This window comes from Rhinatrema bivittatum, chromosome 8 (assembly GCF_901001135.1).
Source record: "Rhinatrema bivittatum chromosome 8, aRhiBiv1.1, whole genome shotgun sequence".
NCBI lineage: Eukaryota > Metazoa > Chordata > Amphibia > Gymnophiona > Rhinatrematidae > Rhinatrema > Rhinatrema bivittatum.
Window position 1 is genome coordinate 124,831,256 of NC_042622.1, and position 25,540 is coordinate 124,856,795.

Below are 25,540 nucleotides of genomic sequence, written 5' to 3' on the forward strand. Positions count from 1 at the left end.
TATACTGTTTTACATGGCCCCTTACTACAAAACAAAAGGGGCCAGATTTTAAAAAGGTTACGCGCGCTGGGCCTATTTTAAAAAGGCCCGGCGATGCGCGTAAAGCACCGAGACGCGTGTAAGTCCCGGTCCTTGCAAAAAGGGGCGGGGAGGGGGTGGTGTGGGGCGGGGCCAGAGACTCCAGGCAGTAAGAGAGGGAAGGATGTTGTAGATGTTATGGCATCAACAGCAGGAAGTGGAGCAGATGACTCCGATGTGGAGAACACTGGGCACTGAGAGGAAGACCAAGAATGGTGGCTACTCAAAGGCTTTTAACTGATTTTAAGAAAGACAGAGTGACAGAATGAAATGCAAGGAACCCAGAGGGAGCAGGGAAAGCTCAGGCAGATGTAGGGGGAAGAACAGGACTGTAGTTTTTGTGGGACTGAAGTTAAGAAAAAGAGAGCACATCCAGCGGCCATTTGTGGCCCGCGCGCTCCTTTTTGAAATCTACTCCAAGCTGTATAATACAGAATACATGATAATCAACCTAAGACTGAGAAAGTCTGGCACCAGGAAAAGCCTGCTTTAAGAGATAAAATTGATTGTTAGACTGCCTACGAGGGTGTTTATTTCAATGAAAAGGTAATAGTGGTAGAAGGCCCAAAAGTAAGGGGTAGTTTGGTACATGGGATGCAAAGATCAGGAGGAGTTTCAGAGCGGCAAGGCAGCATACAGTGACAGGAAAGTGCCGATAAACGATAGAGACACAAGACCATGGATGCATTTAAAAGTGAATACTAGAAGCTTAAAATATTGATAGGCACTTGATCGGGAGCCAATGTAATAAGCAGGGATGTGGAGTACCATGGAAATGGTGAGGGCCCTGGGAAAGAATTCATGCTATAGATTTCTGGAGAAGTTGAAAAAGTTGGATAGAGAAGTCAGGAAGACCAAGAAGTAAGCAAATACAATAGTCAAAGAGATAGAAGAAAATGGCATAGAGAGGAACAGGACAAACTTTCGAGCGCCAGCTCTCCCGATGCGCGCACAGGCCAGTGTCCTGGGCACACGATTCAGTATCGGCCCACATGCAAATAAGGGCCCGCAGTAAAAGGAGGCACTAGGGACACTAGCGCATCCCTAGTGTCTCCTTTTTGACAGAAGCGGTGGCTGTCAGCGGATTTGACAGCCGACGCTCAATTTTACCGGCATCGGTTCTCAAACCCGCTGACAGCCACGGGTTAGGAAAACAGACGCCGGAAAAATTGAGCATCCGTCTTCCAACCCGTGGGTCGATTTTTTTAATTTTTGGGGCCTCTGACTTAATATCGCTATGATATTAAGTCAGAGGGTTTACAGAAAAGCAGTTTTTTCTGTTTTTCTGTACACTTTCCCGATGCTGGCTGAGATTAGCGCCTGCCAAAGGCAGGCGTAAAATGTGCGGCTTCGCTGCACATTTTGCTTTCTGTATTGTGCGGGAATGACTAATAGGCCCATCAACATGCATTTGCATGTTGTGGGCGCAGTTAGTTTCGGGGGGGTTGGCCGCACATTTTTGACGAGCTATTAATTAAAACTAGCTAGGTGAAAACGCGTGGCCAAGCACGGGCTAACAGTGCTCTCCACTGGAGCGCACTTTACTGTATTGGCCCATTTGAAAGTAAGAGAGGGAAGGATTTTGTAGATGTTATGGCATCAACAGCAGGAAGTGGAGCAGATGACTCCGATGTGGAGAACACTGGGCACTGAGAGGAAGACCAAGAACGATGGCTACTCTAAGGCTTTTAACTGATTTTAAGAAAGACAGAGTGACAGAATGAAATGCAAGGAACCCAGAGGGAGCAGGGAAAGCTCAGGCAGATGTAGGGAGAAGAACAGGACTGCAGTTTTTGTGGGACTGAAGTTAAGCAAAAGAGAGCACGTCCAGGATAACACAGCAGAGAGACAGGAAAGTAGCTGGGAGGAAACTGACAAAGGGGGAGAAAATTAAAGATTACTGTACCATTAACAGAAGAGTAAATGCTGGTGAATTATCCAAACATGTGTCTTCAGATAATTTTCCATGAAATGTAACACAACCTGTAAAGAATGCAGTTTTCGCCAGGACCAGGCTATGAGAACTTCACCTTTCTTGTAACTCATGGAGAATCTAATTTCTAACCATATTAATGACTAGACAAGATCCCACCAGAGATTTTAACCTGAAATGCAGGTCCAGAATCTTAGACTCTAGACCAGGTGGGCACATGAAGTTAGCAGAAGTGATAAAAGAGAAGTCTGGCAGGCACACCCCTGGGCAACTAGGATTGGCTAGGGCTTGGCTAGAAGGGGTTGCTGGGAAGCAGGAAGCTGTTTGCAGCCCCCCTGCTTTTTGCTACCGAACCTACTACTATTGGAATTGCAGCTTACTCGATTCCAGCACCTTTTGCTACAGAACCTACTACTTTTGGAAGTGCAACTTTGAATTCCAGCTTCCTGCCTGTAAATCCAGCTTTTGGTTCAAGCCTGCTTCATTGTGAGTCTGTTTCCGACTCCAGTTTCTGGCCTGCATGGCCAGCTTCCGAGTTAAGCCTGCTTCTCTGTGAACTGCTCTTGATTCCAGTTCTTGGCCAGCACTGCCACTTGCTATTCATGCCCGCCTCTGTTCCTGTGTGCAACCTGCCCTATTCCTGACCATCTCTAGCCTGCCTTAGGCCCAGTCCAAGTGCCCCTCAGCCCTTTTCTGTACCTGTGAGTACCCAGAGGGCAGCAACCTGACAGTTACTTTCCTACAGTTTTTCTTAATTGCCATTTTATGGGCAATTTTATTTTTTTACTTCCCTTGTTTCCGCCTTCCACAGGATATATTATGTGAAAAATCGCCTAGGATAAATCCCCAACTGAGCTGAACAATTAGTTTATGTCTCGCTAATCTATTGTTTTTTCGTTTGACTATTTTATCACTCTCCAGTTGTTATAGTTTAATATCTTTCCTGTCTTCCATCTCCCACGTTTTTCGCTCCCTCTTTAATGTAACTTTACCTTCTATATTGTTGTTAATTGGTTTCCCCCCAGTTCCATTGTAAACGATAAGACCTTGTCTTGAGTATCGGTATAGTAAAAGAATTTAAATAAATAAATAAATAAAATAAATTTCAAAATATAATCAAATCATATATAATATAGGGGGAAATTTTCAATAAACCATATTCCTGCAAATAGATGTGAATATGCAGTAACCACCTACATTTGCACCTGTTTTTCTGCAGGCAGCAGAATGGGGATAGATCTGCAGAGGTTGCTTTCCTCCCTCAACCTAAACATGCCCTCTTCCTTCCTGCCTTCTTACCCCCTGCCCCACGCACCCTGTAGAAGTCTGCGCACAATTTTAGCCAGATTGAGGAGGGCATTTTTTTTTTCAAGCAGGCCAATTTGCCCTGGTAAATCACTTTGAGCATTTTTCTCCCCGTTTGTTGTGAACAGACAAAAAAAGCACAGTTTGGAATATATAGATATTTTTGCTGTAGAACCACTGAGAGAGTAAAGAGAAAACTGCATCTCATCACTGAACGATGCACATGCAGAAGCCACAATTTCATCTTTATAAAATTACTTTTATCAACACAGACATTTTAATCAAACTGCTCTTTCATTTGCAGTCAGTGCTGTAATTTTGCACTGGACAAAATAATGAGGGAGGCATTAAATGGGTGATTTTCCATTTCGACCAGAGTGTTTGTGGAATGGGAATTAAGCTGATGTGGGGCTATGGGAATAAGCTCCCTCCCCCATAAGAAGTTTCCATGGCGTCTGGTTATCAGTCGTAATTTTAACCTCAAACATGTGAAGCTTGCACTGGTGCCGACACTGTTTAGTTGGGTTTCACTTAATGTAGAGGAAGATCTTATGTTCTCCCCTCATGCCTGTCTCATTTTGCTCTTGCTCACTCTCTCTCGCTCTCTCTCTCTCGCGCACGCGCACATGCTCTCTCTCAAGTAGTGAAACTGGGGTGTTTGTGGCACTTTGGGAGAGGCAGAAGACAAGGCAATGATGTCAGCTGGAAGGAAACCACATTTGCAGCCTGAGGGGACAGACTTTCGGAAGGCTCCTTCTTAAGTCTGTGCCATCCATCTGTTGCAGCGGTGAAGAGATGGAGTGCTCTGTTTGACCTAGTGGGCTTTATGTACACTACAGAAAGTTATCCTAGCACAGAGTACCTTCCTCCAATCCGGAACAATTCTCTCTCCCCTCGGCTCCTTTACCCTGCTATACAACACACATACACATGAAAAGTTCCTATAAATATTGCACAAGAATCATCCACACATAGCCAAAGCACAGTGATTATATGCACAAAAACAACCATAGCATTGTAGAGGGGTGTTATGGTTTGTGGGTTTCGTGGACCCTTGGCCCGAGATGAGAGTTGTTACCACCTGTGGGGAGGAGCCCCACAGGTCCACACCATCGGGAGGTGAGGTCAGGTACAGCAGGAGCTCTGGGAGAGAATCTGTGGGGAGGTCCCGAGGAGCAGGGGAGAGACACAGCAATGAGGAACCCCACAGTATGCAGGTTGGGCTGGAGAGCAGTACCTGGGCAGAGACCTCTGAGAGGGTGGTGCTAGGCTGGCCCGAGCAGCGGGAAGCGCGAAGCAGGAAGTGCAGGAGGTATACTGCAGAGGCGACCCCAAGGGGTGGAGCTGCATAGCGAGGAAGGTACTGATGCGATGATGTAGGCTAACCCGCGGAGCGGGGAAACCCGAGTCAGGTCTCCTGGAAATGACGAAGATGACCCCGAGAAGAGGGGAAGGGCCGGCAAACACCGGTATTTGAACGTAGGCACTGCCCTGAGGAGCGGGGACGCACAGACAGTCTCTAGTGTAGAACTAGGTGCTGCCCCGAGGAGTGGGGGAGCACAGAGATAGGTCTCCCAAGTGGTGAGAGCGTTCCCAGAGGCAACCCCAAGGAGCGGAAAGCTGGTGGGTAGGATTCCTGGAAGGCGCAGGGCTAGCCTGAGGAGTGGGGGAAGCCAGGAGATCAGGTCTGCGGAGAGAGCTCACGCAGGCCCCCGAGGAGTGAGTACCTAAGCCAGGGTCAAGAGTCCAAGAAGGGTCCAAGACAGTCACTACAGGTCCAAGAAGACAGGAGCTAGTAGAGTAGCGATGGAACTTGCTGCCAAGTCGCCATTTTGATTAATCGGCGCCATTTTGATTAATGGCAGCTGACGGCCCGGGAGTGGGAGATCGCTCCTGGGACCCCCACTGGACCACCAGGTACCTGTAAAAAGTTTTTTTTTGGGGGGGGGGGGGGTCGGGAGGGTGGGGGAAGCTAAGGGATTAGTTTTAAAGGGTCGGGGTGGGTTTTTTGTTTATCAGCTCGGGCACAGCTGATAAAAAAAAAACCCGATCGGGCCGGACAAAAAAAAACACGATATGAATCGGAACCAGAATCAGAACCGATTCAGGTTCCGATTCACATCTCTACAGGATACTACTACCACAGCATCTGTTTTAAAGATCTTCTTTTTCTTCTACTCCTCCACAGTCCCAACCTGGTTCTCCTATCCTGTTTGTTGATTTTATTGGGGTGGATGGTCCACAAAAGTCCTCAATCTGAAGTGAAAAATACAGGCAGAACAGAAAATAAAGAGGAGAGAAACCATTTGCATGTTCTGAATGTAATAAATGTGTTATTCAAACAGCCCATTTCAGAAGAAAATAAAAATTCCACCCAGTAGGTAGATCAAGTTGAAGTAGGGAATATATTAAAAGTTTTATTAATAAAGCAAACCTTACTAATATTAGGAAAGCCTCACTGGGAAGAAACCTATTGCATATTCTGAATGTAATAACAGTTTCTTTCAGAAAGCCTATTTCACAAGAAAATCAAAATTCCGCACAGCAGCTAGATCAAATTCAAGCAGTGAATGCAATAAAAGCTTATTTCAAGAAAATGATACCCATCAGTTCATTTTCTTGTACTGAGTCTGACAATTGGCAAGTGAACTTCAACAGAATGACTAGAATCTCCCATGCGATGCTGCCTTGCAGCTGTATCTCTCATGCTAAACTTTGGGGGTTATTGTGTCACTGTGCCTTGCTGCCAGTACCCCAGACCTTATACCTTGAGGTGGGCCTGCCATTCTGGTGGGCTGCTTTGTACCTCTCATGTTGCTTTGGTGTTTTGCTGCCATTCTTTGTGCTGCTTGGTTCCTCCATTGGTGCCTTGGAGTTTTTCCTGCCACCTTTTCTGTTTCATTCCCCCTTTATGATGCCTTAGGATACTGATGTCGCTTTTGGTGCTACTTGGTCTTTGGTGCTGCTCTCAAGGGTTCATGCTACTGTTGCTGGTTCCTTCTTTTAGAGCCTTGGGGTGTACTTCCCACACTATCTTTCTTCTTTTCTGACAACTCCTGCTAATCCTGGTACCCCTTTGCCCAAGTGTGGCATGAATTGCCTATGAGCCTTATACTATTCATGCCACACTTTTGGTGCCACTTTGCTAAAGTCTAGGTACCTTGGAGCTCTTTGCCCTTTCTGATGATTTCTTCCCCCAAGTTTCATGAGAAATTTTGAGAAAATACCAATTCCGGAGCCCAAAATAGTTGCAATAGTTCCTACATTTACTTTAATGGAAAATGAAAAATCAAATAGTACATAAAAACAAATGTATTCTTTTTGTTTTGAAACTAAAAAAATGAATTTAGGTCCCCACTAAATGAATGGATTAAAAAAAACAAACTAATTTTATTTCTTCAGCACATCCTTATGTGTTTCATTCGCTGAACCGAGCAGCCAATGAGTTAGCAATGGAGATGAGGTGGACCTTCTTTGCTTGTGGATTTCTCCTTAGCACATTTGGACTAGTTTTCCTGCCTAGAACTGGCAGGAGGAGAGTGTTTTACAAAACTAGATCTCTTTAGTGCATATCAAGAAAAACCATTGTCTCCAGACAAGCCTTATTTACAATTAACATGTCAAAGAATCTGTAACATTACATACATCTGCCCTCTAATATTATAAGCCCCCTGGCCTTATTTCATAAATTGATGTATCTCATCCTGTAGGGTCTGTTGCTATTTTGATGACATTCTGATACAGACCCAGATAAAAGCACACAACTGGTGCTATCTACTGGTGGCAAAATGTGACACGTCCTTACTTGTTGGGGGTAAAGACCTTTATACATTGATTTCTGAATGGAGACATGTGCCCAATTGCTGTCACTTTATGCATGCACTCAAAGGCAAAGAACAGCTACTCAAAGTTTAAAAAGGAAGCACTGGCAATTGTATTCATGATGAGCAAATTCTCTCTGTTTTTTATAAGGGCAGCATTTTTTCTTATACACAGACCATAAACCTTTCCTGCAAAGTTTTGGGTCCAAAAATGGGCATGCGTACTCTGGCAGCAACTCACTTGCAGTGCTGGGCCCCTACTATTGACAGTCTATAGCTATGACTTGCAATAGAAGAGGTTGGAGAAGAATTTAAATGCAGATGCTATATCATGCCCGCCAATGCCATTGTCTGTTCCAAATTTGGGCTAGGACTCTGTTTTCTCCAGTAGATACTTTTGGCTCCAGGGTTGGTTGGTAAACACATTTAGCAAAACCAGAACTATATCAAATGGGAACATGGATTCAAAAAGGGTGGCCTTCTAGGAACCTAAAGACATCCGTGCATGCTTCTGTGGGTGCTGGTTTGAGCTCAGCTGGGTGTTTATTATGAGGTTCAGAGATGGTGATCCATATGGGACTTTGTAGGTGGCTTTTAATTGATCTACATGCAGCACATTGGGGGATCCCAAAATGAAGTCCCTAGACAGAAGTTTTGTCTGGTGGCCAGGTCTGGATGCAGACACTGAGACAGACAAAGCTTATTGCACCATTTGCACACTTCATAAAAATCTGTCTCATAAAGCTATATCCACACCCATGACCCCAGCAAATCTACCTTGAGAATGCTTACATGTGGATTTGGGTGAAGTCAACATAAGAACATAAGAAGAACATAAGAACATGCCATACTGGGTCAGACCAAGGGTCCATCAAGCCCAGCATCCTGTTTCCATCAGTGGCTAATCCAGGCCATAAGAACCTGGCAAGAACCCAAAAACTAAGTCTATTCCATGTTATCGTTGCTAGTAATAGCAGTGGCTATTTTCTAAGTCAACTTAATTAGTAGTAGAAATGAAGATTCTTGTACTCTGAGATGCTTTCTCCCTCCGTCCAGAAATAACCTGTCTGTGAGATGAAACAGCAACTTCTGTTAAGAACATAAGAAATTGCCATGCTGAGTCAGACCAAGTGTCCATCAAGTCCAGCATCCTGTTTCCAAAAGATGCCAAACCAGGCCACAAGAACCTGGCAATTTCCCAAACACCAAGAAGATCCCATGCTACTGATGCAATTAATAGCAGTGGCTATTCCCTAAGTAAACTTGATTAATAGCCATTAATGGACTTCTCCTCCAAGAACTTATCCAAACCTTTTTTGAACCTAGCTACACTAACTGCACTAACCACATTCTCTGGCAACAAATTCCAGAGCTTAACTGTGCGTTGAGTGAAAAAGAATTTTCCCTGATTAGTCTTAAATGTGCTACTTGCTAACTTCATGGAATGCCCCTTTGTCCTTCTGTTATCTGAAAGTGTAAATAACCGATTCACATTTACTCGTTCAAGACCTCGCATGATCTTAAAGACCTCTATCATATCTACATTATGTAAAAGGATGGGTGGCATCCTATGGGTTACTGCACATGATAGTTTTGGATATTAAACCTCCATGTGCTTCTAAAGACTGGATAGGTTTGTTATTTTATGCTGCACCTGTACCTTCTGGTCTCCAGTGGGGGGTAGGGGATGTAGAATGTCTGATTGTCATGGTTTCACCTGCTGAGCAGTCTTCCCTCTACCAGGGGTCCTTGCCTGTTATCTCCTTTCTGTTCATCTGATAACTCAGTCCCAGTCCTATTTAACCCAGCCTATCCAATACCCCAGTGCTTCTTCATTGAGTCACCTCAGCTCTCTGACCTGGCCTCTCTGACCTTGCTTTGTGCCCTACTCAGGCATCCTGCCTTGCCTTGGGGCCTCTCTTGGTCTCTTAACTTGTTCTGTGGTTTGTCTTGGCCTCCCTGCCATGCTCTGTGCTCTCTTTGGGTTTTCTATTTTATCTTAAGTTTGTTAGGTTCTGGAACTATGGACCCTTTGTATATTTTGGACTCAAGTTCACTTTGGGCCTGATTTTAAAAAGCATTTACATGCTTAAAATTGGGTTTTACATGTGTAAATGCATGCTAAGTGTGTAAACAGGCTTTTGAAAATTACTACAGTATATGCCATTTAATTGTGCATAGGATATTAATGTGTAAGTGTACTTTATGCATGTAAATGGCTTTTAAAATTGCTATGATAGTATGTTCAATTTATATGTGTAATTCCTTTTAAAATTACATCCTTTGTTTTGATAACACTTTGTGTTCTAAGGTGATGATGCTTGTGAATATGGACCAGGAGATACTCAGGGGTGGAAGTCTTCTTATGCAGGGCAGTCACCTTCCAGAATTAGGTGCCTCACTCCAAGATTTATTGACACTTGTTAATGGAGGGAGGAATGTAGAAGGGATATATAGCCTGTGAGCTGGGATTCATAGGGTTAATAGTTCCTCCTCTCAGAGGTCAGAGTATAGCTGCTTTAAATGTACAAGAGGGTTAGGGGCAGCTAGGCAGAGTACTGCGGGCTTTGCTAGAAACTGGTTGTGTTATACTGTGAATAAACATTAGGGATGTGAATCGGGCTTCGGACGATTGAAAATATCGTACAATATTTTTAAAATCATCAGAAATCGGGGGCTCCCCCAAAACGATAGGAAAACCCCACAAAATTGTTCGTGGGGGTTCTCTTATCGTTTTGGGGGAGGGCGGGAAAAACGGCACACAAATATAACCCCTAAACCCACTCCGACCCTTTAAAATGAATCCCTTAGCTTCCCCCACCCTCCCGACCCCCCCAAAAACTTTTTACAGGTACCTGGTGGTCCAGTGGGGGTCCCGGGAGCAATCTCCCGCTCCCGGGCCGTCGGCTGCCACTAATCAAAATGGTGCCGATGGCCCTTTGTCCTTACCATGTGACAGGGTATCCGTGCCATTGGCCGGCCCCTGTCACATGGAGGGAGCACTGGATGGCTGGCGCCATCTTTAAAAATGGCGTGGGCCATCCAGTGCTCCTACCATGTGACAGGGGCCGGCCAATGGCACGGATACCCTGTCACATGGTAAGGGCAAAGGCCATCGGCGCCATTTTTATCAGTGGCAGCCGACGGCCCGAGAGCAGGAGATCGCTCCCGGGACCCCCACTGGACCACCAGGTACCTGTAAAAAGTTTTTTGGGGGGTCGGGAGGGTGGGGGAAGCTAAGGGATTAGTTTTAAAGGGTCGGGGTGGGTTTTTTGTTTATCGTCTCGGGCGCAGCCGATAAACAAAACCGCGATCGGGCCGGATGAAAAAAAAATCACGATGTGAATCGGAACCAGAATCAGAACCAATTCCGGTTCCGATTCACATCTCTAATAAACATGTCTTTTGGAAGAACTGACTCCATGTATGTTTCATCTGCTGGCCTGAGCAGTTCATGAGTTAACAGGCATAAGGAGAAATCCCCACACAACAATGGCATGTGGACTTCTGCAAACACACCCTGAAGACTGGAGGGTTGCCAATGTAATGCCAGTTTTTAAAAAGGGATCAAGGGGTGATCCAGGAAACTACAAACCATTGAGTCTGAAGTCCGTGCCAGGCAGAATGGTAGAAACTTATCATAAAAACAAAATTGCAGATCATATAGATAGGAATAGTTTAATGGGACAAAAACAACATGGATTTAGCCCAGGGAATTCTTGCCTCTCTAATTTGCTACATTTTTTGAGGGTGTAAATAAACATGTGGATAAAGGTGAGCCAGTTGATATAGTGTATCTGGATTTCCAGAAAGCATTTGACAAGGTCCCTCATGAGAGACTTCTTAGGAAATTAAAAAGTCATGGGATAGGGGGCAGTGTCTTATTGTAGATTGCCAACTGGTTAAAATATAGAAAACAGAGAGTAGAGCTAAATATTAAATTTCCAAGTGGATAAAGGTACATAGTGGAGTGCCTCAGGGAACTGTTTGGGACCATTGCTTTTTAATATATCTATAAACAACCTGGAAATGGGAACAACAAGTGAGGTGATCAAATTTGCTGATGACACAAAATTATTCAGAGTTGTTAAATCATAAGAGGATTGTGAGAAATGGCAAGATGACCTTGTAAAACAGGGAGACTGGACATGCAAATGAAATTTAATGTGGATAAGTGCAAAGTGATGCAGTTAAAGAAGGGTAACCCGAATATGGCTACACAATTTAAAGTTCCACATTAAGAATCACCATTCAGGAAAAGGTTCTAGGTGTCAATGAAAATACATTGAAATCTTCTGCTCAGCGGGCAGCAGCAGCCAAGAAAGCAAATAGAATGCTAGGGATTATTAGGAAAGGAATGGAGAATAAAACAGAGAATATCATAATGCCTCTGTATCACTCCATGGTGTGACCTAACCTGAAGTACTGAGTGAAGTTCTGGTCACCACATCTCTAAAAAGATATAACAGAATTAGGAAAGGTACAGAGAGGGGCGACCAAAAAGATAAAGGGGATGGAACAATTCCCCTATGAAGAAAGACTAAAGAGGTTAGGACTCTTCAGCTTGGAGAAGAAATAACTGAGGGGAGATATGATAGAGGTTTATAAAATCATGAGTGGAATGGAACGAGTAAACCTTAATCAGTTATTTACTCTTTCAAAAAGTACAAAGACCATTGGACACACAATAAAGTTACTAGGTAATACATTTAAAACTAATAAGAGAAAATGTTTTTTTTACTCCAACTGATAATCAAGTTCTGGAATTTGTTGTCAGAGGATGTGGTCAAACTATTAGTGTAGCTCCATTAAAATAAAAGGGGTTGGACAAGTTTCCAGAGGAAAAGTCCATAAACCATTATTAAGGTAGAGTTACAGAAATCCACTGCTTATTCTTGGGATTCGCAGCTTGTAATCTATCTACCCCTTGGGATCCTGCCAGGTACTTGTGAGCTTGATGGATCTTTGGGCACAAAAGAAATCTACACATGCAGTCATAGCACAGATACTCCATATCTCTCACTCCATAAATCTACATGCACAAAAGCCAACATACCACAGCCATTATGCAAAAAGCCTCCACAGAACCCACACATCATATCCATTGCAGAGAAGATCATCCATCCTGCCTCCCCTCCCCCATCTATACCGTCACAGTACATACACAGATCTCCCCACACACACACAAGCACACACACACTCAAACATGGTACAGGAACACATAGTCCAACAAATGTCCTACTTACCTTACAGCAAACATATACACTAGCACAGGTCAAGAAATCAAAACACAAAGATTGCACACAGAGCTATGGCACAACAAACTCCTGCACACAGACTCTCCCCTGTACAATATAGCTCATTTAAAACACTTTCATTATGTTATTTGAATACCAATTTATATCTCACTGCTCAGTAGTTGATTCAGAAAAGAACATAATTAATTATGCTGGGGTTGAACTAAGTGAGGGATCCCTTCTGCCCAAGAGGTTGGAGTACAAATGAAGAAAATGGCAAAAACCATCCTGATATGGAGTGATATCTCTATAGTTGGCAGCTGGGGCATATCCTTAGCAGAGGGGACAAGAATAATTAAGCTGACTGGATGGGCTGATGGATCTTTTTCTGCCATTATCTATTAAGTTACTGTGAATTGAGGTCATGTAAGTTATTATAATCCAGCAATTTTTATTCTATGAACCAAGGAATAGCAGCTGGGGATAGTTAGGATATACTGTGCAAGATGTGAAAACCTCAAGATATTCAGGATTCACCATTGCTGTGGTCACTGGTCACAGGGAATTACCAATCAGTCAACTTGGTGAAGCAAATGAGAAACCACATGTATCTAGAACGTATATGTCGTTAAACATATTGAAATGGGAAAAAAAGTTGGGTTAAAAGAGATTGTTGAAATAACTAGAGATACGCATTCGTTAGAAACAAAATAGGAAATGAAAATGAAATTTCCTATTTCACTTCATTTCATTTTCAAAATGAAATGATTAAAAATCTGATGAAATTTCATTGGTTTTCACATTTTGTTTTGAAAACAAAGCATAAAAAACCTTACCCATTGGGCCTGAGGCCAGGGTCTCACCAAGGAATAGGCTGAGGCCCAAAGCAAGGGCCACAGCCTCTGGCTGAGCTTGACGGTGGTGCCTTGGCCTAGGCCTAGACCAGAGGCCAGGGCCTCACCCTGGGCATAGGCCGTAGACTGCTGCAGGGATCATGGCCTATCCCCGAGCACAACACAGGAGTCTCGGCCTAGGCCTGGACCTGATGCCGGGGCCTTAACTGAGACCTGAGCAAAGGCCCGGGCCCAAAAAATGTTGCTGGGCCCTCATTGACCATATCCATTAGAGATCTGACGCCATGGCCTGGGCCCATGCCATAGGCTGTAGACCAGTTCTCATATATCGATGTCCTCTTCTTTTTTCTTCAAAATGATGGCATCTGCTGGGGATGTGCTGGAGTAAATTAACACTGGTGCTTTCCTCCTCAGCCAATGGGTGAGAGTCTTCCAAACATTGTAGCTTTTTAAAGAATTTCAAAACTAACCTTAAAAATATAATTAGTAGTCAATACAAGATGTATGTTACTGCTTTCCAGGTGAGCTGAAGTGTTACAAAGTACATGCAGGGGACCAAATTTTCATGTTCCCAAAAGCATGTAAAAAGGAGAAAAAATGTATATGGTTAAAATCTGCTAACAAATTATTTCTAAACAAGAAAATAAAGAGGTATCAAAAATTAATGGGTAAAATAAAATTCATACATTTTTGTAGGAGACTGGGTGTACAGAATTTTATTTTACTCATTTATTTTTGCTATCTCTTTAGAAATAATGTGTTAATAGTTTTTAACTATATCCATTTTTTTCTCCTTTTTAAATGCTTTTGTGAACATGAAAATTGTGTCCCCTACATGTACTTTGTAACACTTCAGCTCACCTGGAAAGCAGTAAAAAACATCTTGCATTGGCCTCAAATTGTATTTTTAAGGTTATTTTTTAAATTCTTTAAACAGCTACAATGTTAGGAAGAGCCTCATCAATTATTTCACTCACATACACGTTCAACGTGTGTGGTTTATATTAGCTGTTGCATCATAAATTGTATAGCACATGGAGCATAAACCAATTGGCTGTTTTTGTTGGGTTTTTTTTACAGCAGTGATTCTGGGGCTGCTTTGCGAGAACACCTTAGCTAGTCTAGTTTTCAGTCTTTCTGAGATAGGGGACTTCATAGACATGCAGTTGCTGAAATTGTTGGGGTCTCTAAAAAAAAATGTTGGAGACTTTCAGGGTGTGATGAATCTTTTTTTTTTTCTCTGAGAGGCATTTCTACTAGAATTTCATGGTCATAGGCATTTGTTATAAAACAGTGCCCTCACAAGAGGCAGTGGGAATGCTCAGTTCATATCTTAACATCCTGTAAGGATTCGGAATTGGGATTGTTGCATGCTTGAAACAGTTCCTGGATTCTGATCAGCTGAGAATGGATACCATTTTCTGCTGTTCATTGCTTAAGGCAGTAGTATTCATTTTCAGGCCTCAAGGGCCACGATTGAGTCAGGTTTATAGGATATCCCTAGTGAATATGCATAAGATAGATTTGCCTACATTTGAGGCAACGTGCATGCAAATCTTTCTCATACATATTCAATATGAATATCCTGAAATTCTGGCTCATTTGAATCCCTCGAAGCTAGAAGTGAATTCCAATGGCTTAAGAAGTGATGAACAACATAGTAAGATAGTAGATGACAGCAAAAAAAAATAAATCAGACCATCCAGTTTGCAGTTTTTCCTGTCCACTCTGCTAAGGATATACCTCAGCTGCCAGCCATAGAGCATGACATCTTGGAACATATCACTCCTTGGTACTTGCTAGGGTAGATGAGCATAGAAAATCCTCAATTTGGTTCATACCCAGGACCTTTCCCTTTCCACATTTATCCCCCAAATATTGCAAGAATTCAAACAGCCACTCATTCTAGCATTGAATTAACTGCCTTCACTGAGGAAACCCCTCCCGAACAGAGTTGAGGAAGGCTGGTAGGGCATTGGGAAATGGGAAGAAACTTTCATTATGCCTATTGAATTGATGGACAGAAGATTCCCCTTTTCATTGCAGGCTGACAGTCACAGTTCTATCATTAGGCAGAGTGAAGTGGTCTCCTCAGGTGGCAAAATTGTGGGGTAGCTGCAAGTGCCCTCCCAAAATACCCCTGCAGTGTCCACCTTATTTCTGAGCCAGTACTACACGACAACATGTATTGATGAGGTGCCAGAGGGGTTCCCACCCCTGCTAGCAAGAAGAGAGTCCCGCAAGGGGAGCATGATGTACTGATGAGCTGGGGGGTATTCCCATCCCCACTGGCAGGAAGATTGAGTCCGGCCCTATCTCCATATGGCCCTGCTGGGGATGACAGCTGCTGGTGGGGTGGACAGACTCTGATGGCAAGAGAAGACTCAGTAGCCCCACCAGGGAGGATAACTGCTGGTGGAAAGGCCAGGCCTATCATTGAGAAGACTTGGCTGGATCCACCAAGTGAGAGAAAAGGGATGGAATGAGGGGTGAGTGAAGGGAGGGGACAGAATGAGAGAAAGGTGGAGAGTTGGGCTAGAGGGAATAGCATACAAGGGAGGATGAGAAGAAAGTGTGAATGAAATGGAAAAAAGATGAGTGAGAGGAAAGGGAAGGAATATGATAAGTGATTGGAGGGAGGGGACAGAAGGAAAACCCATCCTATGGTGGGATTCATCCCTCTCCCACCCACATCACAAGGACAACCTCAAGTGGTGGTGTAATAATTTTCCAGTAAGAGGAGGAAGAAAAGACTGGGATAGAGGAGATTGAGGGTGTGAATAAGGGAAGGAGGAGGGAAGACTGAGTGTATGAGTGATGGGAGGAGATTGAAGGTGTCAGTGAGTGGGGAAGGGGAATATGTGAGAGGGAAAGGAAGGTGAAGTCAGACCCAGCATTACCAGCTGTGCAAACTGAGCAATTGCATGGGATAGCACACACAGGGGGCAGTGACAGTGGTGGAAAAAGGGAGATGACCAGCGAGGCCAACACAGTCAAAGAAAGGAATGAGAAAGGCCTTGAAAACTAAAAAGCACAAGCGAAAGAGTGGGACTCTTTTATCCTTAGTTTTTATTATTGGATGTTATTTTATCTGTCTGCTGTCTTGAAATATTTTATTGGCGTATAGGAAATTGTATATATATATATATATATATATAATTATTAGATGTTCTATTTGTCATCTTTTAAAAATATTTATTCTTTTAACGGTATGGAATTACTTTATAATTGATATTTTATATTTCTTTATTTAATTTGATGTTTTATGAAAAATGGTGATGTTTTTATTTTTTCAATGTTGCCCTGCATACAGAGTCTGCTTATTGTATTTTCCAGTTCAGTTTTTGTTTGCATGTTTCTTTTTATACTTTGTCTCTTAATTCTGTATTTGGTGAGGGTCGGCCAGAATTTTGCATGTGTGACCGAGGTGAGGTATTCTCTAATATGTAGTTTCTGTGTAGGGATCTATAGCACTTTGTTTTTTTCTATTTTCCTAATAGGAGATGCACTGGTATTTTAGGGCCTGGTATAATATTTGTAGTGTTCTCACAGAACAAGCAGGATGGTAGTCCTCACATATGGGTGACATCACAGGATGGAGCCCAATCACGAACACTTCTGTCAAAGTTTCCAGAACTTTGACTGGCTCCTACTGGGCATGCCCAGCATGGCACTAACCCTGCAGCCAGCAGGGGTCCCCCTTCAGTCTTCTTTTTTTAGCGCAGCAGTAGCCACGTGGTTAAGGAGCTCTGTAGAGATTCCTGACAGGAATTTTCCTCACGAAATTACTAAGGTTTAAGTTTTAAGGTTTATTTTATTTATATACCGTCATCTCAGCGGTAGCCTTCACGACGGTTTACATTACAATAAAAACATAATAAGAAAGTTACAATCGTTTATAAATAAAATAAAGTAAAATTACTAGCTTAGAGAAATAGCTTAAAAGATAAGATTACTAAAAGACAGAATAAAACTATACATATTAAACAAATACAATTTTAAAATATAAATATATAGGTCCAAGATAGACTTAAGGTCCCCAGAGACAGTATAAAACTAAACATCTGGCTATTTCTCCACATCGTTGTAATTTAATTTACCCCACAGGGGTCCCTCCTTCAACTTTTTCAAGCCGCAGTACTCGGGTAAGTTTTTACCCATTTTCCGTCGATTACCGTCGAGTTTGGCCCTCGCGGCCTACTGGCCGTCGACCGTACCGTGGCTCAATTTTTTCATGGCCATGGTGTCGGGGTTCCGCCGGTGCCCGGACTGTAATCGCACCATGTCCATCACAGACCCTCTCGGATGTGAGCACGATGTCCTAACCTGCACCAAATGTGCCCTAATGACACCAAAAGTTGCAAGGCTAGAATGGAGAAGATGGAACTTCTCTTCCATGCTCAAACCCCGCTGCCATCTATTGCATCGATGTCGTCAGAATTGGTACCGTCATCTTCACGCCAGCATCGACCTCCGGCCAGTGACCGTCCGGCATCGAAGTCTTCTCGGCCTTTAACACCCTCTACTCCCTCTCAGGATCGTGGGGATCGTAGAGATAAACATCGCCACCGGCATCGAAAGTCTCGGCCCATCGAGGGAGCGAAATCATCGACCTCGCCATCATCCGAGCTGCCTTCGAAGAAATCCCATCCAGAAAAGGCACCGACCTTTCGGTGACAGGGTCACCGAGGCAACCCTCACCTGACAGGGTATCGGGAGCCGCGACTCCGCCTTTAACGGTGGTCCCTCCGGCTATGCCTCTGCCTCCTTCTTCTGTTCTGGAGCCAGGGCTGCTTGCTCCAGGTCTCTGAGAAGAACTGGACTGGATGGTTCAGGAGGCCATCGACAAGGTGATGCATCAATTCCAGGTTCCTCTGGCACCGACACAGGTACCGATTGCGGAACCGACCACCGACCCGATTCCAACAGCATTGGCATAGCTGCTCTCGAGGATGGAAGCGCTCATAGCCGCTTTTCCACCGATGGACCCCGGGTCACCGATGGCTCCGGTGCCCTCCCCGCTTGCTTTGTCATCGGGAGGACAAACACCGTTCCGCATCCCTCCATCGGGAGTTCTGCCGATGCTTCAGCCATCGATGCTGACACATCCGTCGATGCCACCGATGCACCCATCGGTGCCGATACATCCGTCAGCCCCACCAAGTATTTCATCGATGCCCTCATTGCCTGCACTGGTGCCTTTGATGCCTTCATCGGTGTCTCCAGTTATTCCTTCAAGTCCTTCGGAGCCTAGACCAGGACCTTCAGGGATCCCATCGCCCTGTCCTCCTCTAGCCCCTAGAGGAGCAGGTGCTGATCCCTACGATACCTGGACTAATGATTCTTCACCAGACACCGATGACTTGCCTTCACCACCTTCACCTACTGAAAGTAGAAAGCGTTCTCCTCCAAAGGACATTTCCTTTATAAATTTTGTGAAGGAGATGTCTGAATTGGTTCCCTTCCAATTACGGATGGAACAGGACGATAGGCATCAAATGATGGAGTTGCTACAATTCCTGGATGCTCCCAAGGAAATAACCTCCATCCCTATACACCAGGTTCTTCTGGACCTCCTCAAAAAGAACTGGGAACATCCTGGCTCTGTTGCTCCAGTCCACAGGAAAGCTGACACCACCTATCTTGTTCAGCCAGCTCCAGGATTTCACAAAACTCAATTGGATCACCAATCTGTGGTTGTAGAATCTGCCCAGAAAAGAGCAAGGAGATCAAAACCTCATACTTCCTTTCCCCCAGGCAAGGAATAGAAATTTCTAGATGCCATTGATCGCCGTGTCTTCCATGGATCAATGCTCATCTCCAGAATTGCCGCTTATCAGCTCTATATGACCCAATATAATAGGATCTTATTTAAGCAGATACAAGACTTGACAGACTCCCTGCCTCAGCAATTTCAAGATCAACTCCAAACCCTAGTAAACAAGGGTTTTGAGGCAGGCAAGCATGAGATCAGATCATCTTACGATATCTTTGACACTGCTACCAGGGGATCTGCAGCTGCTATCTCGGCAAGATGATGGGCCTGGCTCAAGTCTTCCGACCTTCGACCTGAAGAACAAGACAGATTATCCGACCTGCCTTGTGTAGGAGATAATTTGTTTGGCGAGCAGATTCAACGAACAGTGGCGGAACTTAAGGACCATCATGAGACCCTACGACAGCTCTCTCTGATGCCTTCTGAGTACTCTTCAAAACAGCCCTTCCGGAAGGACTCTAAGAAGTCATTCTTCTGCCTGAAGAAATCCTATCTGCCACCAACTAGAACCCGTTCTACGAGACCGTTTCAAAAAGCCCAGTCTCGTCAGACATGAAAACAAAAACCGCAAGCAGCTCCTCAGCTGGGCCCTCCTTCCAGTTTTTGACTCCTGCATAGAGAGCAGCAGCCAGCTTCCATTGCCCCTCATACCAGTGGGAGGTCGATTGTGCCATTTCAACAACAGATGACACTCAATCACCTCAGACCAGTGGGTCCTGGCAATAATTGTTCGGGGTTATCATCTGAACTTTCTCTCCATTCCACCAGACTCCCCACCTCTACCGACATGCAGAACATCTGATCACTCCATCCTTCTGGAACAGGAGGTCTCCCTCCTCCTCCAGTCCAAGGCAATAGAACCAGTGCCCTCCTCTCAGCACGGCATAGGGTTCTATTCCTGGTACTTTCTAATCCCCAAAAAATCGGGGGGTGTTCGTCCAATTCTGGACCTACGTGCCCTCAACAAGTACCTCCAGCAAGAGAAGTTCAAAATGGGAACCTTGGGCTCTCTTCTTCCTCTTCTACAAAGAGGAGACTGGCTCTGCTCTCTAGACCTTCAGGACGCATACACTCATTTCGTGATAATTCCATCCCATCGCAAATACCTGAGGTTTCTAGTAGGCCCCAAGCACTATCAGTACCGAGTGCTTCCATTCGGCCTCGCATCTGCACCACGAGTGTTCACAAAATGCCTCGTCATAGTTGCAGTGATTGGTTAATCAGGGCTCCCACTCAGCAAGCTTCTCTGTCGTCCCTACATCTTACCTTACACACTCTAATTTCGCTAGGATTTCTCGTCAACTACGACAAATCCTACTTAGTCCTATCTCAAACATTATCGTTCATTGGGGAAGACTTGGACACCTTGCAGGCAAAGGCTTTTCTGCCTCGACAGCGAGCTCTCACTCTCGTGTCTCTTGCACACCAGCTGCAGTCTCAGCATTCCACGACTGCACACCACTTTCTCATCCTCCTGGGACACATGGCATCCTCAGTTCAGGTCACCCCAATGGCCCGCTTGGCCATGAGAGTCATGCAGTGGACTCTAAGGTCACAATGGACTCAATCCATTCAGCTCTTGTCGACCATTGTCCACGTAACTGACTCACTCCATCAATCTCTCGCCTGGTGGAGAAATCAGATCAATCTCCTCCAGGGCTTACCCTTCCAGGCTCCAGACCCTCAAATAACTCTCACCACTGATGCTTCCAACCTCGGCTCGGGAGCCCACGTGGCCGATCTGAAGACACAAGGATCTTGGTCTCCAGAGGAAGCCAAACACCAAATAAATTTCCTAGAGCTTCGAGCAATCAGATATGCTCTCAGGGTATTTCAGGATCGCCTCTCCAATCAATTCATCCTGATCCAGATGGACAACCAGGTGGCCATGTGGTACATCAACAAACAGGGAGGGATGGGCTCCTACCTTCTGTGTCAGGAAGCTGCACAGATATGGGCGGAGGCTCTCTCCCACTCGATGTACCTCAGGGCTACCTACTTTCCAGGAGTGGACAATGTGTTGGCAGACAAGCTGAGTCGCACCTTTCAACCACACAAGTGGTCTCTCAACCCCTAGTAGCGAACTCGATCTTCCAACAATGGGGTTATCCTCAAATAGACCTCCTTGTGTCACCTCAAAATTGCAAACTAGACAACTTCTGCTTTCTCACTCACAGCCAACACCATTAGCCAAGAGACACATTCTCCATATCATGGGCAATTGCTCTCCTATATGTATTCCCTCCATTTCCACTTCTCTCGAAGACTCTCGTGAAGTTACGTCGGGACAAGGAACCATGATCCTGATAGCACCTCACTGGCCGCGCCAAGTGTGGTTTCCAATAGAGATGTGAATCGGAACCGGAATTGGTTCAGATTCCGGTTCCGATTCACATGTGGGTTTTTTTCCATCGGGCCCGATCGCGGCTTTGTTTATCGGCTGAGCCCGAGCCGATAAACAAAAAACCCACCCCGACCCTTTAAAGCTAACCCCTTAGCTTCCCCCACCCTCCCGACCCCCCAAAAACTTTTTACAGGTACCTGGTGGTCCAGTGGGGGTCCCAGGAGCGATCTCCTGCTCTGGGCTGTCCTCCCGCTCCTGGGCCGTCGGCTGCCACTAATTAAAATGGCGCCGATGGCCCTTTGCCCTTACCATGTGACAGGGTATCCGTGCCATTGGCCGGATCCTGTCACTTGGTAGGAGCACTGGATGGCCGGCGCCATCTTGTGCTCCTACCATGTGACAGGGGCTGACCAATGGCACTGGTAGCCCCTGAGACATAGTAAGGGCAAAGGCTATCGGCGCCATTTTGAATACTGGCAGCCGACGGTCCGAGTGCAGGAGGTCACTCCCGGACCCCCGCTGGACTTTTGGCAAGTCTTGTGGGGGTCAGGAGGGTCCCCCAAGACTTGCCAAAAGCCCCTGTGGTCCAGCAGGGGTCCGGGAGCGACCTCCTGCACTCGTACCGTCGGCTGCCAGTATTCAAAATGGCGCCGATAGCCTTTGCCCTTACTATGTCACAGGGGCTACCGGTGCCATTGGTCAGCCCCTGTCACATGGTAGGAGCACAAGATGGCACCGGCCATCCGGTGCTCCTACCATGTGACAGGATCCGGCCAATGGCACGGATACCCTGTCACATGGTAAGGGCAAAGGGCCATCGGTGCCATTTTGATTAGTGGCAGCTGATGGCCCGAGAGCGGGAGATCACTCCCCGTGCCCCCACTGGACCACCAGGTAATTTTAAAATGGTTTTGGGGGGTTCAGGAGGTGGGGGAAGCAAAGGGGTCATTTTTAAAGGGTCGATGGGTTTTTTTTTATTGGGCCATCGGCGCCATTTTTATTAGTGGCAGCCAAAATGGTGCCGATGGCCCGAGAGCAGGAGATCGGTCCCGGAGCTTCCACTGGACCACCAGGTACTCGTAAAAGGTTTTGGGGGGGGGGGGGGGGTTCGGGAGGGTGGGGGAAGGTAAGGGTTTAGTTTTAAAGAGTCGGGGTGGGTTTAGGGGTTGTTTTGGTGTGCTGGTTTTCCCGCCCTCCCCCCAAATAACTCCCGTTAGTGGACACTAACCCATTAACAATTTTTCACGATAAATCGGGGGAATTTCTATTGTATTGCGCACTCTAACGATTCTTGATGATTTAAAAAATATTGGACATTTTTTTTAAATCGTCAAAAAATGATTCACATCCCTAGTTTCCAATACTTCAGGATCTCTCCATTCGCAGGCACATTCCCTTGGGAAAGGACCTGCTTCTAATCACTCAAAACAACGGGTGCCTACGCCACCCCAACCTTCAAGCCTTGTCCCTGATGGCATGGATGTTGAAAGGTAAATCCTTCAACCACTTAACCTTTTTGAACCAGTTTCCCGTGTCCTGATTGCTTCACGGAAGCCTTCCACGAGAAAATCGTATTCTTACAAATAGACCAGGTTTACGTCATGGTGCTCTTCTCAGTCCCTTGACCCCAATACCTGACCAATCACAAAGTTTCTGGACTATCTCTGGCACTTGTCAGAGTCAGGTCTAAAAACTTCCTCCATCAGGATACATGTCAGTGCGGTAGCCGCCTTCCATAAAGGTGTTGGGGATGTTCCCATATCAGTACAACCCCTTGTAACATGCTTCTTGAAGGGCTTGCTTCACCTCAAGCCTCCTTTGCGTCCTCTGGCCCCTTCTTGGGACCTCAACCTAGTTTTGGGTTGGCTCATGAAACCACCATTCGAGCCTCTTCAATCCTGTGACCTTCGATATCTCACATGGAAAGTGATTTTCCTTTTGGCAATCACTTCTGCTCGCAGAGTTAATGAATTACAGGCTCTAGTTACCTATCCACCTTAAACTAAACTTCTTCAGGACCGGGCAGTACTCCAAACTCACCATAAATTCTTGCCTAAGTTAGTTTCGGAGTTTCATCTCAATCAAGCCATTATACTACCTACCTTTTCTCCCAGGCCCCATTCCAATCCAGGAGAGCAGGCTCTGCATACCCTTGACTGCAAATGGGCTCTAGCGTTCTACCTAGACCGTACAGCTGCCCACAGGAAAAGCACTCAATTGTTTGTCTCTTTCCATTCCATCAAAATGGGGCAGCCTGTGGGTAAGCAGACTCTCTCCTCCTGGTTGGCGGACTGCATATCCTTTTGCTATCAGCAAGCGGGCATTCCACTTCAGGACCGTGTTAAAGCACACTCTGTGAGGGCCATGGCGACTTCAGTAACACACCTACGATCAGTGCCGCTTCCTGACATTTGCAGGGCTGCCACCTGGACTTCTCACCATACTTTTACAGCCCATTATTGCTTAGACAAAGCCGGAAGATAAGATTTCATCTTCGGCCAGTCTGTCTTGCGCAACCTATTTACAACGTGACGTACCAACACCCTTCCACCTGCCCGGTGGGGTTCAGGATGCCCTCGGCCAAATTTCATCCCAGGCCTAGTGTCTTGCACGCCTGTATACATTTGGTGCATGCTCGGTACTCACCCATATGTGAGGACTACCATCCTGCTTGTCCTTGAGAAAGCAAATATTGTTTACCTGTAACAGGTGTTCTCACAGGACAGCAGGATGTTAGTCCTCACAAAACCCACCCGCCGCCCCGCAGTGTTGGGTTCGTAACATTTTCTTATTTTATTTTCGGCACTACCTGTAGCTTTTTAACAAGACTGAAGGGGGACCCCTGCTGGGGCTAGTCAAAGTTCTGGAAACTTTGACAGAAGTGTTCCTGATTGGGCTCCATCCTGTGATGTCACCCATATGTGAGGACTAACATCCTGCTGTTCTGTGAGAACACCTGTTACAGGTAAGCAACATTTGCTTTCCTTTCCATAGGGAGGATTATTACGGTTTGAATGCTGGCAGTTAGTGCTGTTTTGGTATGGGAGATTTACTATTTTGTAATTGTAATTCAGTTTATTCATGGCTTTCTGTGATGAGCCACATGTTCCAATAGACCTTAAGCCATTTGGGTTCCAAATATCTTTTTGGCAGGGTTTTCTGGACAGAAGACTGGACTTTGAATATCCTCTTTCATGTAAAATCTTTTATTATAAATGCATAATTTTTAAATGTGTCAAAAACCTTGCATCAGCCCTGAGAGAATGCACCATACTCAGCTCTCATTTCCCCAGAGTGCAAATGCTGGGGCAGGATGGGGGACAGGTAGTTGGGTTCCTGGGAGTGTGGCAGGATTTTCCAGCTTTCTAGAAATATTATCTGATTCTCTGCCACTTCTCTGGGAATCCTGGCCCCCTGTCGCCCCTTTCCCCAGCATTTCAAATGACTAAAAGGGCCAGGCTCCAAGGGGGAAGCCCCATCTTTGCCTTCTTGCTGATCTGACCTGCACCACACCTAGTGGGTAAGGGGGAGGGGGTGATCCTCGTCTCAGGCAGCAGATTTCTTTGAGCTGCCCCTACTGCCAACATATCATAGTTTCATGTGTAAAAGAAACAAGTCCAGCTTTTATAAAGTGCTATAGGTTTGTAAACCAGTCAATTTCTGCTTTATAAACCCAAAGTAGTAAAATGATCTATAAACAAGGTTTTAGGGCTCCAAGGAAGTGGGACTTTGGGGCAAAATCAGGAAATATCCTTCACGGAAAAGGTGGTGGAAACATGAGATGACTCTCAATGAAGGTGGTAGAGACAGAAACAGTGACAAAATTCAAGGAAGCCTGGGATAGGCACAAAGGATTCCTGGTTGTGAAGAAGTGAGGGAAAAGGCAATAATCCACTGGAGCCTGTGGCACTGCACTGGGAATGAAATTGAGCAGGCTCGATGGACCCTAAGCTCCTTATTTGCCTTCATATTCTCTGATTCTCTGTTAGTACGCTAGCAACCTGAAAGGCTGATGCATTTGATTTTCTAATCTTTATGAATATAGGATATGTTATAAATGGATTCCCTTGATAACGAGGTATTAAGAATAAGCTTTTTTAATTCAGAGTAGAATGTAATAGTCTATGAATAAACTGTTGTGTTAATATTGAATTTAGTGCAATGAATGGATTTTCTGTATCCTTGCTTGCTC